The sequence below is a fragment of the Myotis myotis genome, unplaced genomic scaffold (genome assembly GCF_014108235.1).
Source record: "Myotis myotis isolate mMyoMyo1 unplaced genomic scaffold, mMyoMyo1.p scaffold_m19_p_18, whole genome shotgun sequence".
NCBI lineage: Eukaryota > Metazoa > Chordata > Mammalia > Chiroptera > Vespertilionidae > Myotis > Myotis myotis.
In genome coordinates, this window is record NW_023416322.1 from 10,758,332 (window position 1) to 10,775,637 (window position 17,306).

A 17,306-nucleotide genomic window follows, 5' to 3' on the forward strand; every position below is an offset into this window, starting at 1 on the left:
TTTTTTAAGAAAATTACTTTTATTCTAAAAGTTCATTGCACATGCAGCCCTGGCTGGTTTAGCTCAGTGGATAGAGCATTGGCCTGCAGACTGAAGTGTACCCAGTTCGATTGTGGTCAAGGGCACACTCCTGGGTTGCAGGCTCAATCCCCAATAGGGGGCATGCAGGAGGCAGCCAATCAATGATTCTCATCATTGATCTGTTTATCTCTCTCCTTCTCCCTTCCTCTCAGAAATCAATAAAAATATATTTAAAAAAATAAAAGTTCATTGCACATTAGTATTTTGATTTGGGATAATACATTTCCTTGTAGAAACTTTCTTCTAGATGGATATTGGATTCTCAACTAGATTGTAGATATCATATATTAATTACTGAAGACAGTTCACAGGACATTACAAATACTATCTTCATCCTTCACCTTTTCTTTTGCCTTCTATGTCTTCGTATTTTTCTCTCTTTTTAAGAGGTTTCATGTCAACCACCTAGAAAAATATCAAATGGAAAATATACCAAGAGTTTCAAAGATACATTTGAATATAATGAAGTAGTAATGCATAGTCCTAATCCTTCGAATGGGCCAGATGAATATTCACTTATTAGAGAGAGCAGGCTTCTGGGTATAAAATATGGGGTAGTGACTCTCCTCAATGTAAATGTAAAAATATTTCCATTTACTTCTTTCTCTCTGTTTAAATCATATGTAAATACTTTCAAATTACTTTTACCAAAAAATAAACAAAAACCATATGTGCTTGCTCCTCCTGTTACATTGGTTCCTAATTTAATTCAATATAGGTCAAACAGAATAAAAAATAGTACTAGTTGTAGAGTTTCCCACACTTCACCCATGTGTTCTTGGTATTTCACTGTATACATTTTGAATTACTTTGTGTACGCACGAATTAAGATTTTTGGTTTTTGCTTGAAAGCATCAAAAATTACACACTGGCTGAAAGATATTTAAGGCAATTGGAAATTTAAAAAAAAAACACCTGGGGAAAAGCAATACTTATATCAGACAATATAACTTTAAAACTAAGGCTATAACGAGACAAAGATGGTCATTTCATATACCAGAGCCAATATAAGGAAGCAACCTAAGTGTCTGTCAATAAACATTTGGATAAAGAAGATGTGGTACATATATAGGGTGTCCCAAAAAATGCATACACACACACACTTTACATGATCATAAAGGCTGTGTTTACTAAAGTATATTTCATTTTCAAAATTGCTCTATCAGCTGTTAAAGTGTGTATACATTTTTGGGGAACACCCTGTATACAATGGAATATTATTTGGCCATAAAATGAGTGAATTCTAACAATTTTCAATAACATGGGTGGAGCTAGAGGGCTTATCTTAAGTGAAATCAGAGAAAGACAAATACCATAGCATTACACGTGGAATCTAAAAATATGAAATAAACAGTCAAAATAAAGTTATAGATACAGAGAAAAACTGAAGGTTGCCAGATGGGATGGGGGTTAGATAGGAGGCTGGGTGAAAAAGGTGAAGGAATTAAGAAGTACAAATTGGTAGTTACAAAATAGTCCTAGGTGTGTAAAGTACACACGGGGAATATAGTCAAGAATATTGTAATACCTGTATATGGTGCCCGGCTATATAAATGTCTAACCACTATACCGTTTACCTAAAAGTAACATAATATTAATTTCAACTGTAATTGAAAAAAATCCTGCTATTTATCCTACAGATACACACACACTCACACACACACCCCGCCCCCCAACCCCCTGAGATGATTAGTATCAAAAGTTTGTTTGAACTGACCCAGAACTTGCATCTGGTAGTCAGACCTTTCTCAAAGCTTACAGTAGGAAAAAAAAAGTGAGAAACCAATAAACTATGACAGTTTGTTTTAGCTGGCAAAAAATTGTTTCATTTCTGTCAATCTGTTTACTGAAATTAAAATGCACAAATTAAATATTTCTTTAAAAAATTAACATCCTGCCTTTCATTCCTTGTCTCTTTGTTTGCAGGGAAATTATGACTTTGCACTAGTTTTTCCTCTTCTAGGTTAAGGCAGCTTTTCATTAATTCTGAAATTTCTTCACTTCTCAGTGGTTAAATGTAATTATCCGGTACTCGAGAATGGAAGACTGGTGTCAGGACATGAAAAACAATATCACTACAAAGCAAAGGTTGTATTTGAATGCCTGGAGGGTTTTGACCTTCAAGGTAGCAGTACAGTTTTCTGTGGATCTAACAATAATTGGGAGCCTAAGATGCCAAAATGTATTAAAGGTACAAAAGATATCTTTTTCCTTCTTGTTTGTTTTTAAATATTTAACATTAAAAAATCAGTGATACAGAATAATGGGAAAGAAGCCATTTTAGTAATTAACTCTGTCTTGTATTCATTTCTATGATAGAGGTATGACATCCAGTTTACAAAGAATTCTGCTGTTGTTATTTTATATGTTTCCATAGGGTCTTAGCACATTCTGTAAATCACACAGGTGTGTAAGTTTCTGTTGTTTGGCATGTTTATGTGTAAAAATATATAGCAATATATTTTCAGAGTAAATTTCATAAGTTCCTAGCACCTTCTATACATCATATATGTAATGTGTAAATATATTTATATATATACAATATTTAACAACCATTTTTTCAGAGTAAGTTTCATAGGGTCTTAGCACATTCTGTATAACACAGAGGTGTATAATTTCTGTTGTTTGGCATATTAAAGTATAAAATATATAGCAACCATTTTTCAGAGTACATTGAATGATTGGAATTTATACCTAAATCAAGAATGAAAAGCATAGTTTTATACAAATGAAAATAAAGCAATAGTGCCCAAACATTTGATCCAACCTACATGATTTCTTTATCCAGTCTTGACTCCTCCCAGTACAAAATCTACAGTTTCCCATTTCTCAGGTTTAGTAATTTCCTGCTTATCTATTTCAAAATTCTTTAAATACTGGTGATTTTTCAAAAATATTTTGAATTTCTGGTGATTTTACACTCGTCATTTTTAGTAATGAAGGAAAAAGTACATACTTACAGCTATTTTAGTTGTTATACTTAGTGCCATAGTCAGCACATATACACAGTTATGTGAACTTGGCAAGTGTGTAAAGTTTAAATGTACTTACTCATATGTAATGCCTTCCTTCTGGGTGATAGGACAGATCAAATGGGATGCACTTAAAGCACTTAGCACAGCGCCTGTCATGTAGGCAGCTCTTAAAGGAAACTCATAGATTTACAGCATCACTCCAATCAGTATTCGAGAATTGGAAGGTCTGTGGCTTCTGTTTTTTTAATGTGTCTTTTTTATGTGTCATCTACTTCGCTATTTCATTCATTTAAAAAAGTGATCTGGTGACACCTGTACAGGGTATCTTACTAGTATGGGACTGTTTCATTTCCCAAACTGCAACCATTTAAATTTTCCCAATTAAACTGGAAAATTTCAAAATGTCTGCTGTCTCCAGAACAAGACCCATGTTTCTATTGCTCCCACCTCTCCTCACCTCATACAATTACGATTTTTCTTCTTACTGGGAATTTTTTTAATTTGACAACAAAAAATAAATTTCATCACGGAAAGGCAGAGTGAAATGGAGGACTTGTTGCTTGGACTACTTATCGGCTGCTCTGCTTAAGACTTGCGGGGTTATTTTCATGTGGTGGAAGGAACTGTCTTCCTGATTTCAGAGCTGCTGTCTCTGGCTACCCATTGGTTGCAGTAGAAACAAGAGGACTACAGCAGTCACCATGTATCTGTGGTTTTGCTTTCTGCTATTTTAGTTACCTGCAACTGTGGTCCAAAATATTAAAGTGAAAATTCCCAGAATAAACAATTCATTCATTTTAAAATACTCGCCATTCTGATTAGCATGATGAAATTTCATGCTAGCCCACTCTGTCGCACCTGGGATGTGAATCATTCCTTGGTTCACTGTATCCAACTCACTTCATCTCATTACTTTAGGCAGAAGGAAGAGTACAATGATATATTTTGAAAATGAGAGACCACATTCACGTAACTTTTATTATAAGACTAGAGGCCCAGTGCACGAATTCGGTGGGGTCCCTTGGCCTGGCCTGCGGAATTGGGCCAAAACTGGATCTCTGACATCCCCCGAGGGGCCCCAGATTTCGAGATGGCACAGGCCAGGCTGAGGGACTCCACCAGTGCATGATCGGGGCTGGGGAGAGATGTGAGAGGTTGGCCAGCAAGGAGGGGACTGCAGGAGGGCTCCAGGGCCTGTCTGACCCGCCATGCTCAGTCCTGATTGGCTGGACCCCAGCAGCAAGCTAACCTACCGGGTGGAGCATCTTCCCCTTGGTGGTCAGTGCACATCATAGCAACTGGTCGACTGGTTGACTGTCTACCACCTACCTGCTGGTCAGTGCATGTCATAGCGAGTGGTTGAGTGGCCTTAGCATATCATTAACATATTACACTTTGATTGGTTGAATGGCTGACTGGACACTTAGCATTTAGGCTTTTATTATATAGGATACTGTTATATTTCTTTTATTTTATTATTAGTTATTGTTGTTAATCTCTCACTGTGCCTAATTTATAAATTAAACTTTATTATAGTTATGTATGTGTAGGGGCTAACATAATATACATCTATAATAATAAAAGCATAATATGCTAATTAGACAGGATGACCTTCTGGAAGAAGCCGAGGCTATAGCCCTGGGATCGAGGCAGCCGACCGGCTGCGAGGGGGATCCAAGCAGCCACCTTGGCTGGGAAGGCCTACTCTTGCATGAATTTCGTGCATCAGGCCTCTAGTAAATATGTATATAGGGTCTGGTAGTATCTGTTATTCCAAGCATTGACTGGGGGTCTTGGGACATATCCCCCATGGATGCAGGGAAACTACCATAGTGTGAGGAGTATTAGCTTGGGCTGATCTCGCTCAGAGTCCTAGTTTGGCTCTGATTACTCAATTACGTTATTTCTATGGGGTTGGTTTAGTTTCCTGTCATTTAATGAGGGTGTTAACTCAAACAAATTCTATTACTGGCTTCTAATTTGTTTCTATATCTCCTGTTTTAATATTTTAAAGGATTCAGGGGAATTATGCATGCTAACATGGTAATTAGAATACCTTTTTATAACTCCTGTATAACTGGTAGCCTCCTTGAGAATCTTAGTTGAGTGTTGTGAGGTTTCAGCGAGAAAGAGGTGTGTGTTTTTTTTGGTGGACTGGTACATTAAAATTGCATGTGAAGTTTATATTCATTGACCCATCGTGTTTACTCTTAGGGTCCTACTGGGTATATGCACAGTGGGATACCAGGTTTGCGGATATGCTCTTTTGATGGAGTCGACCATAAAAATTTACAAAGGATTTCAAAACAGTGATACAATTTAGTGTCTCAAATAGGAGATAATTAAATATGAGGAAATTTTATGAAGAAGATAAATGGCAGGAATCTTTTCTTAAATATCAAAAACTCTCAATTACTTTTATCACCAGTTACAGAAAAACTTTACAAAAATGGAATACTAGCAACATTCAATGGTGATAAGGTAGATGTAATAGTGCAAATATGAAAAAATGTCCTTGAAATATTAAGTGAAAAAGAAGAAAGTTTAAAAATTATGTATTATTGATAATACTTGGATGTTAATTTTTTAAAAGATATATAGGTTTACTTTGAAGATGTTATTTTTTATGATTTATTATTAAACTTCTAAGATTTTATATTACAAAATATAAAGCTACAGTAAACATTCTTATGCAAACATTTTTATGTATTTAGGTGACTTCCCAGAGGTAGAATTGCAAAGTTTAGAAAGTAAGTGTATTTTTCATTTTGAGATATAATCTTTTAAAATAATAAAAAATCAAATTAAATGATTAATTTTATACTGATAAATCTGGTGAATAGAATCAAATTTATCTTTCCAGATGTCAATCCTATTAATCCAGCCATGCCTCCAGAGTCAAGTTTTCTAGGTTCGGTAACTCTTTATCTTACTTATATTCTTAAGAAATTCATAAGGTGATGGGTAAAAAAATGATGCCATGTATCGATTTGCATTTCTTTAATTAATCAATGAAATGAAACTTTTTTGGTCTATATTTATTTATGTTCTAAAATATTTTCTTATTAATTTATCAGAACTCATTATAAATTAAATTCTTTTTGAAGTGAAGTGAACATTACTTTCTAGGTTTCTTTTCATTGCTGTATTTTTAATAGCCACTTTTTAAAATTTTTTTATTGTCTAAAGTTTTACATATGTCTTCTTTTTCCCCAACTGATCTCCCCACCCCCTACCCTAGCCATTCCCACCCCAGGCAAGCCCCCACCACCCCAGTGTCTGTATCCATTGGTTATGTTAATATGCATGCATACATGTCCTTTGGTTGTTAATAGCCAACATATATACAGTTTGATATATATTGCGTTTTTGTACATTTTCATTGCATAAGTAGAATACAGCTCAATTTGGAGAATTTCAAATATTACAAAAGTATACAGAGTAAAAGATAGTTTCCTCTTTTTCTAGTTCATTACCTGAGTTAATCACATAATAGGTTAGGTGTCTTTTCATCTATTTCTATACACCAATATCCTTATATGTGCAATTATACATATTTTGGTATTTTTTTCTTTTTTCTTATCCAGAAATGGCATCATGCTGTTTATATTTTTCTAAAATTTGCACGTTTTACACATACTGTCTTAGATTGGGGGTGTGTTTAGGTGTACTCCTATCCTTTGGGTGATTACTTTGATATATGCCAAATTTTATTTAACTATTTTCCTATCAGTGGGCATTTATATGTGCAGAAGTTTTACATTAATTTGGATTTATTGATCTTTTCTCCTCCAAGGGCTGAGTGTTGTGTTTTTATTATAAAAGCTATAGGTCTTCCCCACACTCAAAGTACAAACACTTCAACCATGTGTTCTGATTGCATTCTTCGCATTAAATTGTTGGTACATCTGAAATTCATTATGGTACATGGACTGATAGGGTTCCTTTACACTCCACCCACTCTCATGTTTTGTCTGCTCTCCTACTGTTTGAAGTGCCAGGTTTGTCATACATTAAATTCATTAGTGTTCTAGTTGTCTCTGTTCCCTTGAATTCTGCCCATGCCTTTGCCAGTACCAAATCATGTTTTCTCACTGTAGTACTCTATGTTACAATATCTGTCAGAACAGTTTCAGAAATGTTTGGACTCTATGTTCATTTTTGTAGAACAACTTTTATTTTACTTTATTTTATTTTTTACCATTTTAACCACTTACAGGTACATTTCGATGGTATTCAGTACATTCACATTGTTGTGCAACCATTACTACTGTGTCTCCAAAACATTTTCATCATCTCAAACGGAAACAGTACATCCATTAACCCTCTATTCACCCTCCCCCAGGCGTGATAAGCACTATTTAATATTCTGTCTGTGAATCTGACTATTCGAGGCACCTCACTGAAGTGGAATCACTTCTGGCTGATTTCACTTAGCAGCGGTTCTCAGCCTGTGGGTTGCGACCCCTTTGGCGTCAAATGACCCTCTCACAGGGGTTGCCTAAGACCATCGGAAAACACACATATAATTACATATTGTTTTTGTGATTAATCACTATGCTTTAATTATGTTCAATATGTACAATGAAATTGGAGAGCAACATGAGGAACTGTATTAAAGGGTCGTGGCATTAGGAAGGTTGAGAACCACTGGTATAGAGGATTTTCTGTAAATGGCTTTTATTATGTTTCAATTTCCTTTAATTGCAGATGAGATTCTAAATCATTAATTAAGCCATCCTATGTTTTAATTTTAAGTAGGTCACATTGAATCCACAGGTTAATTTTATTTTTTTATTGATCAGCATGGACATACAGGTTTCAGGTGTGGGTCTCTATGTTACAAGCTCTGTTTATTGCACCATGTACCCATCACCCAAAGTCAAATCTTCTGCTGTCACCTTATATTGGGACCCTCTTCTCCCCCCAGTAGATGGTGCTGAATCACAAGAGTTTTACCTCTTTGCTCTCCCAGTCTTGAACCTCCATGGCTTCTATAAGACAGTTCAGCTGTGCTGCTTGGGGGTGGGGTTTGTTTTGCCTTCAGCACAGTGGCAACCCCTGAGTCTTTGGGGGCCCATCCCAAGCAACCCTCTTAGGGTTCAGTCACAGAGGGATACAGGGATTCTACTGCAACAGCTCTTGGTTTACAGATAATATACTCCTGGACCCGACTCCAAGGGCAACAGGGGGCAAGTTTTGGGAGTCCAAGTGGCAGCAGGGCTCTGTGGTTCTGTTTCTTTGTCTGAAACACCATTGCCTGGCCTGACAGTGGGGATCCGCAGGGCAGAACCCTGTCATAGCTAATTTTAACAAAATACTAATGATAAATTTGTTTGCTCTACCAAGAATATTGTTATGGGAAATATTAAGCGATAGGAAGAAGAATGCTGATGACATATACATTTATAATACTTTATACTACTTTTAATGAAAAAAAAACCAGTAAGGTGACTTATAAAAGAAAAAGAAAATTGTATGAGTTTTTTTTTTTTTACAAAGGTTTTATTGTCTTTACTTTTTTAACTTCCTTTTTTTTTTCTTCCTAGAACATTCCACTCAAACTAGTAAACCACCATCTAAAGGCAATAAGGAATATGGTATTATTTTGACTATTGATGACTCTTCATTTATGTGGCCTTAGAGTTCTACATGAAAATAGCATATTTCAATTATCTATAGTTAGAGAAGGAACGATCTGTCTCAAATGAGTGATAATTGACATTAGTACTTATTTCATTGTTGCAGATACTATGACAAATGTGAGCAGTAGTATGTAGACACATGTAGTTAATACAGTTTTTAAAAGATGCCTCAAATTAGGATTCCTATAGGGTGAGGTCACTTTTTCAATTGCTATGTTTATATGTAGGTTAAAATTTATAGAACATAACTTGCTTTTTATATGATAGTGTTATTTTGTGATGGTAATTTATAGGTTAATTTCTTCCTATTCAGACCTGTATATCCAAGCTCTAAATACTATAAGTTGGTTTGTTTTTTTCTACAACCGGCTGGTGCATCACACTTTATGTAGGCTCACAAGGTTCACACAACGTATGTTAAAGTATCTGATAAAGTATAGTTGTACCATTAATGAAATATAAATATTTCTAGATGAGTAAAATGAAAAAAATATTGGTTTTATTTACATTAGATGTGTTTAGTAAGGTTAACCTTTTCATGAAATGCACCTTAGACTTGTTATGTTTTCCCCGAACACTGTGGTCAACCTCATTGTATCAGTAAATCCATTGCCATCTTAAGATGTTAAGCACTTGATAATTTTTTATAAAAATGAAGAGTACAAGAAAACTTAATATTGTATGTTTTGCTCTACAGTAATTTAATAAAAACTGTGGCAGCTTAGAAGCAGAGATACTACTAATAGTACCAAGAGTTAAGATGTGGTAGTATTTATTGCTCTCTGGATAGTAAAAAATGTATGTTTAAGTTTCTAAGCATAATTTTTATCCATGTGCCCTGGTATTTCATTTACATCCTTAGAATCTCCTTAGTAATTATGACTATATTTTACTGTTCCTTTGAAGAAAGATATAAAGAGGGGTTGATGATAAGATAAAGTATTATTTGTGAAGACTGCAGATAACATCTGTTTGACAGAATAAGATAGCTTCATTATGACTTATTCCACAGACCAACTTTTGTTGAAAAAAATATATAAATTCAATCCTTAATAATATCATAAGAAATGGTAGACTAACTATGGAACTAAACCAACTATAATGAGATATCATGTTTTTAAAACAAATTTTCTCTAATATAATGAATTCTAATTATTCTAATAACAACCTTTACTAAATAAATGGTAGCTACAACACAAAACATTGTTGGGCCCTAAGCCTGCGGTCAAATTAGAAGGCTCTGTGATCAAAAGGAGCTGGATGCATCAGCAGCCACACTGAACTAGACTGATAAACATTTTCTTTGGTGTAGTTTGTAGATGGTCTGACCAAAATTTAAATGTATCAACTATTGGAGACTCACAGATGCTCAGTTATCTTCAGACTGGTTTTATTTATTTCTAGGTGAAGGACCCATTGCTCTGATTGTTCTTCAGCAAGTAAGTGTCTCAAAGCTGGATACCACTTAAAACAGTACTGCGGAAAAGTGCATTTTTAAAAATGATTTCCCAGTTTCTACAGTTTTTATAGCTTCAAATTAAGTAAACCAGTCTATATGGAATACACTACTTTATTCTGGTGATTGTGTATTTTTCTATATTCTCTATTTTTATTTAATAACAAACCCTAAATAGCACATATTTTTTATGTATATATGATTAGTCATATGAGTTTTCATCCCAAATATGCTTTGGGTAATATTCTAAATTAAGCAAGAACTCTTGTCTGACTTACTGCGGACTCTAAGTGATTCCAGGGAATTGCATTTAGACAGTGAAGAGTCTAGATAGAATATGAATGTATATGCACTTAATAAAATAATATTTTTTCCCACTGAAATGTAAGCAACATAAATTTTTTCTGCTGGATTGGAACCTTGGTATCTGTTTTTAGAGTTACATGTCACTTGTTTTCTGGTTTCTTGTAGTTCTTGGCGTTGCAGTAATTGGCACCGGTGTGTACAGATATCTTCACGTCAGCCAGAGAGTAAATTAAACATGTTTCTCGAACACATTGGTGCTTCTCACTCTTTTTAAAAAATTATGTTTTTATTGACTTCACAGAGAGGAAGGGAGAGGAAGAGAGAGAGAGAAACATCAATGATAAGAGAGAATCATCAATTGGCTGCTTCCTGCATGCCCCAAACTGGGAATGAGTCTGAAACCCAGGCATGTGCCCTAATGGGAATCGAACTATGACCTCCTGGTTCATGGTTCGATGCTCAACCACTGCGCCACACCGGCTGGGCAGTGCTTCTCACTCTTGACATACTTTTGTGAAGCTTTTGTTTGCACTCTGTATTGTATGCTGCCTTTTTTAAAAATGTGTCTACATTAGTGTGCTGTCAGAATTGCATTTCTTGCTAAGAATATTTTCAGCTGCTTTTAATGTCATCATAAGAAGACTGGGCAGAATTGCTTTAGCTATTATGACTGTAAGAAAAATTTGTGGGGTTTGAGGTTTAAGTTCTGCAGAGAAACATGGATCTTTATAGAACCTACAGCCTAAGATAATTTAACTGCCAAGGATATCATTCAGAATTGAAGGAAAAGATAAAGAGTTTCCTGAACAAGCAAAAACTGAAGGAGTTCATCACCATTAAAGAAGCTTTATAAGAAATGGTAAGGGAAGGAAAGGCCATATCCAGAAATAAGAAAATATGACAAAGGAAAAAATCATAGGTAATGACAAATATTTAACAAAAGCAGCAAGTCAGACATTTAAAAAGTTCAAACAGTCAAAAGGCAAAAGTACCAAATTGAACTCAAATTTCTAAGAGTAGTTAGGAGATACACAAAATGAAAAGATCTGAAATATGACATCAAAAACATAAAGCATAGGTATGGGAGTAAAAGTGTAGTATTTTTTAGACTACATTAAAATGCAAATGCCTATCCATTTTAAATGGATTGCTGTATATAGATCAGCAATTTTCAACCAGTGTGCCATAGAATTTTTTTTAAACTTGCAATACTTGACTATTTAGTCAGGGGCACTGACCTCTTTTCCCTTAGATTGTCAAATAAAGAAATGACAGTAGGCTATAGAACAATAGCCACCTGGTGTGAATGAATCAAAATTATATCTAATTTTTTGTCAAGCCAGCAAAAATATATATTTTTGGTGTGCTGCAGAATTTTAGTGATTAGCTTGTGTGCCATGAGATGAAAAGGTTGAAAATAGTGATATACTAATACGTGAACCTCATGATAGCCACACACCAAAACCTATAAAGACACATGAAGAATAAAGAGAAATTAACCCAAGTAAAACAATAAAGAAAACCAGCAAACCACAAGGGCAGGAATCAAAAGAAGAAAAAAACAAAACAGAGAACTACACAAACATCAACAACAACAAAAAGTGAAAATTAGGACACCTTTATTGATAACTTTAAATATAAGTGGATTAAATACTCTAATAAAGAGGTATAGGGTGGCTGAATTGATTTAAAAACATGACCCATCTATCTGCTGGTTACAAAACACCCACTTTACATGAAAGACTCATACAAATTGAAAGGTATGGGAAAAGATACTGCATGAGAATAAAAACAAAAAGAAAGCTGGCATAGTAAAACTCATCTCAGACAAATACAAAAGAGTGTTAAAAAACACAAAAAGGGACATTACATAAAGATAAAATTTCAATAGTGAAGAGGATATAACAATTGTAAATATTTACACACCCAACGTAAGAACCGCTAAATATATAGAGCAAGTATTAATGGACATGAAGGGAGAAATCCACAGTGATACAATAATAGTATGGGGATCTTAATGTCCCACTCACATCAATGGATACATCATCAGACCAAAAATTAGTTAGGAAATGCCCTTTAAATTGTTACACTAGACCATATTGACTTAATAGACATTCATTGAACATTTTATCCCAAAACTGCAGAATACATTTTTAAAAGTACATAAGGGACATTCTCCATGATATACCATATATTAGGCCACAAAATAAGCCTCAGTAAATTCAACAAGATTGAATTTATTTCAACCTTTTCTGACCATAGTGGCTTACAACTAGCAAGCAGGTACAGAAAGAAAACTCAAAATGAACATCAATATGTGGAAACTAAACAACATGCTATTAAACAACCATGGACCAAAAAGGAAATCAAACAGGAACTCAAAAGTATCTTGAGAAAAAATAAAAATGAAACACAACTTTTCAAAAGGTATGGGATGGAGCAAAAGCAGTTCTAAGAGGAAAAGTTCATAGCCATAGAGGCCTCAAGAACCAAGAAACATTGCAAATAAACAATCTAGATTTACATCTAAAGGAACTGGATAAAAAGAACAAACAAAACACAAAATATACAGAAGGAATGAAATAATAAAGATCAAAGTGGAAATAAATGAAAATAGAATTTTTTAAAAAGACAATAGAAAAGGTCCATGCAAGCTGGTTCAATGGAAAGATAAAGAGAACTGAAAAATCTTTAGCCAAACTCATCAAGGAAAAAGAGAGAACCCAAATAAAAAAAAAATTGCAAATGAAAGAGAAGTTACAATTGACACCACAGAAATACAAAGAATCAATACATTTCTACAATTATTTGCCAACAAATTCCACAATCTAGAAGAAATGGATAAATTTCTCCATGCATATAGCTTTCAAAGACTGAACCAGAAAAATAGTCCAGCAGACCAATTACTAGCAATGAAACTAAAGCAGTGGGCTCAATAGAGGAATGTTCCCTTGTCCTTTTATCAGACTGTCTGCTTCCTCTCTCCTAGAGCAGCTGTTAAATAAAGGTAACGCCAAGGGTCATTTAAAGTCTGTTTTGTCCACTTACAAATCTGTCAGTTACATTGATATTTTTACACTGCATGCTGCCTAGGATTCCCATAAACTTCTTAATACTATTGCTACACACTTAGCATTTATATTTTTCTAAAATTCTCCATCTTTGCTCACAGCTTTGACGATTTCTTTGGGATAAACTCTAAACAGGAATGGTGTAAAAGCCATGCCAATTTTAAAACTTTTAACATACAACAGTTATATAAAAAATAAAAATTTGAGGATGCTGCTGCTCCTAATACGTTTACTCACAATTGCTGACATTTTGATTCAACTAAGGAACAAAATTTCAGCTCCTTTCGTATGCTCTTTAATATCCCTCATGTTACTCTTTTTAAAAACCAGTCTTACAGATTTGCTCACAACTCTACAAGTAAATCTTGCTCATTCTTCTTAAAATTTTTTTATTTTTTCCCTTTATTAAGATATTACAAATGTGTCCTTATCCCCCAATGTCCCCTCATCCCCCCAATCCTGCCCTCACCCTCGCCCCCTGTTGTCCACATCCATCGCTTACGCTTATATGCATGCATATAAGTCCTTTGGTTGATCTCTCCCCCTCACCCCCACCCTCCCCTACCTTCCCTCTGAGTTTTGAGCATCTGGTAGATGCTTCTCTGTCTCTGGATCTGTTTTTGTTCATCGGTTTATGTTGTTCATTATAATCCATAAATGAGTGAGATCATGTGATATTTTTCTTTCTCTGACTGACTTATTTCACTTAGCATAATGCTCTCCAGCTCCATCCATGCTGTTGCAAATGGTAGGAGTTCCTTCCTTTTTACAGCAGCTCAATCTTAATGTTCCAGAATTGAGATGGTTTCACCACAAAAGTTCTCCCTCTTTTCAATTCCTACTCATCCCACCAATCATGGCATTAATCACATCCAGGAATTTGACACTTAATATATCTGTGTATTTTTCATGTTATGTGTATTTTATCTTCAATAAAACGTTTAGTTCCAAAACAGCAAGGGCCCTATAGGTTGAGACCCAATACCCTTAATGGCACAGTGTTTAATAAATTACCTTCCCTGAGGTCCCCCCAAGGGAATAGGAGCGGAGGCATTTACAATGGGGTTTGGGGCCCAATGCAGTGGCCAAATCATCTTGGTGATTTTGAAATCCAGCAGGCCTCGAAAGGGTTCAATCACAGAATTCAACCACGGGAATCTCAGTATTGTCCCCAATTACGCCTGATGAATGGCAAATCTGGACAAGGGCCTGGCTCTGTTATCTGTGGAAGGGGGGTGTCCACCTGTGAAAGTGGAGGATCCCTTTTTCCACTTGGTGCTTAGGGTCCGGTCCTTACGATATCTAGACAAAAAAGAGTTTTCTGAGACTAGCACAGGGAAAGGCATAATGACGGGGGCCAGCTCTTGTTATCGCTCCGCCCTTCCTGAGGGGGGTGCTAACTGCCTGTTTAGGATCTTGGAGGCGAACCACCATTTCCAGCAAACCTTGGAGTGCTTCAGGGCAGGTTGGAGAATGGTCAGCTCCACCAGTGCACAGGCTGACCCTGAGCTGCCAGCTGACCCAGTTGGGTTAGAGCCAGCCGTGGGCAAACTCTGGCCCGCGGGCCGGATCCGGCCCGTTCGGCTGTTCTATTCGGCCCGCGGAGCTGAAAGAGGGGAGGGTTCTCTTGCTCTCCCCTCTGCTCCTTCACCAGCAGCAGTGTTAACATGTATTAGTTCACACAAACGCGCCATCCATGCTTTTGTTCCGGCCCTCCGGGCCAGTTTAAGAACTCATTGTGGCCCTCAAGTCAAAAAGTTTGCCCACCCCTGGGGCCTAGGCCCCGCCTTGCAGGCCGCCATTGGCCCCGCCCTACCCTAATATCGCAGTCCAGGCCATGCCTACTAAGTGTAATGCACTGGACACTTTTTGAGTCTGGGGATTGTTGCGTCTGGTACCTGCACTCAAAGAGGCAAATACTCACTGTCCCTGGGGTTTCTCCGCTGATGTCTGGGACATGAGGGCCTCCTATGAGCCGCTCAGGGCATTTTCCCGCCGCCTGGAGAGTCCCTTTTCTTGGGGCTTCCTGGGGATCCTAGTGCTGGCCCTAGAACTCCTGCTACCCACATGCTCAGGTAGGAAAGGGAAAGGGTGTCAGCTCTGGAGGGAAACTAGAGCGGGTAGGGGAGCTGGTCTACAGGAGCGGAGGGCAAAGGAAACTTTGCTTGGTGTGTGGGGGAGGAGGCTCAGGGCTTGATGGACCAGGTGATTCGAGTTCAGGATAGAAGCCTTAGCCACAGATCCTCCTGGTTGTTCTGTGGGGGATCCAGAAGTGAGGGGGGACTTCAGAGGCCCGCGGTGAGGGTCCAGTGGTGGTAGGTACTGAGCCTTGCAGAGCCCTGGGTGCAATCAGTGTTTGCTAAGTGGGGGCTAAGCTGTGTCCCTAGCAAAAGCCTGCAGGTGTTTGTGGACTGAGCTAATCAAGATGTCAGAGATTAACCAAAGAACATGTATGCAAATATGCAAAACCCATGGACATGGACAATAGTGTGGGGAAGGCCAGGAGTGTGTGTGTGGGGGGGGGGGGGGGGGCGCGGGAGAGTGGATGAGGGCAAAGGGTTGGGGAAATGGAGGACGTGTAATACTGTCAATTAACGAAAGGACATGGGAAGCCCTGCCCAGGTGTGAAGGTGCGGCCTGCTCCTCAGTGCCCAGTGTGTGGGGTGTTGCTTGGGCCAGTGCTGGGCCCGTGGGGAGGCTTTGCCCTGTGTCCCCTGGGCTTAGTGAAGCCTTGGTGAGTGGGGTGCTGCGCCCACTGGGTTGGGCTGGGGGAGCCCAGGCCAGGTGTTACCAGGCATATGCTTTACAGAAGGGTCCAGGCCAGGGGTGCAGGGTGTGGGGCAAGGAAGCTCACTGCTTGCTTTGTATGGGGTTTGGGGAGCACGAGTTACCCAGAGAGCCCTTAAGTGAGAGCGAGCTCCAGGGCCTGGGGTTTAGAAGGATTGGGAAGGACACGCAGTGCTTTTTGTACAAAAAGGGAACAGGCTGCTGAGTGACACAAATCATACTGGTACCGGTTTCCTTGAGAGAGATGAAAATGAAAAACAAAACCTGACAAAATTATGAGATACAGCAAAAGCAGATATAAAAGTTTATAGCTATACCAGCCTTCATCAAGAAGCAGGAATGATCCCAAATAAACAATCTAATGTATGTCTAAAAGAACTAGAGAGAGGAGCAAACAAAATCCTAAGTAAGTAAATGGAAGGAAATAATAAAGATCAGAATGGAAATAAATGAAACAGAAAATAGTAAAATAATAGAAAAGTTCAGTGAAACTAAGAGGCGGTCCTTTGAAAGGATAAATGACATTGACAGATCTTTACCAAGAATCACAATGTGAAAAGAGAGAGGACACAAAATAAACTCGGAATTGAAAGAGGAGACACTGCAGTTGACAACACAGAAATACGAAGGATCACTAAAGAATACTATGGACAATAATATGCCTACAACTCGGATAATCTAGGAAAAAATGACTTTCTTGAAACATACTTGCTTTCATGACTAAACCAGGAAGAAACAGAGAATCTGAATAGTCCAATTACTAGCAATAAAATAAAGCATAAATAAAAGCCCTAACAAGGAACTGAAGCACTAGGGCAGACAGCCTCAAAGGTGAATCAACCAAATATTTAAAGAATTAGTACCTATTCTTCTGAAACTATTTCTAAACATTGTAAAGCAGGGGTCCTCAAACTACGGCCCGTGGGCCATATGTGGCCCACCAAAAACATTTGTTTTTTTACTTCAAAATAAGATATGTGCAGTG

The 17,306-nt window shown here is 37.2% G+C and overlaps 1 pseudogene; it reads left to right on the plus strand.

The window, feature by feature from the left end:
• The window catches only part of LOC118673251, a 33,964-nt pseudogene extending 25,264 nt beyond the window's left edge, over positions 1 to 8,700 (plus strand).
• Positions 8,701 to 17,306: the final 8,606 nt, after the last annotated feature.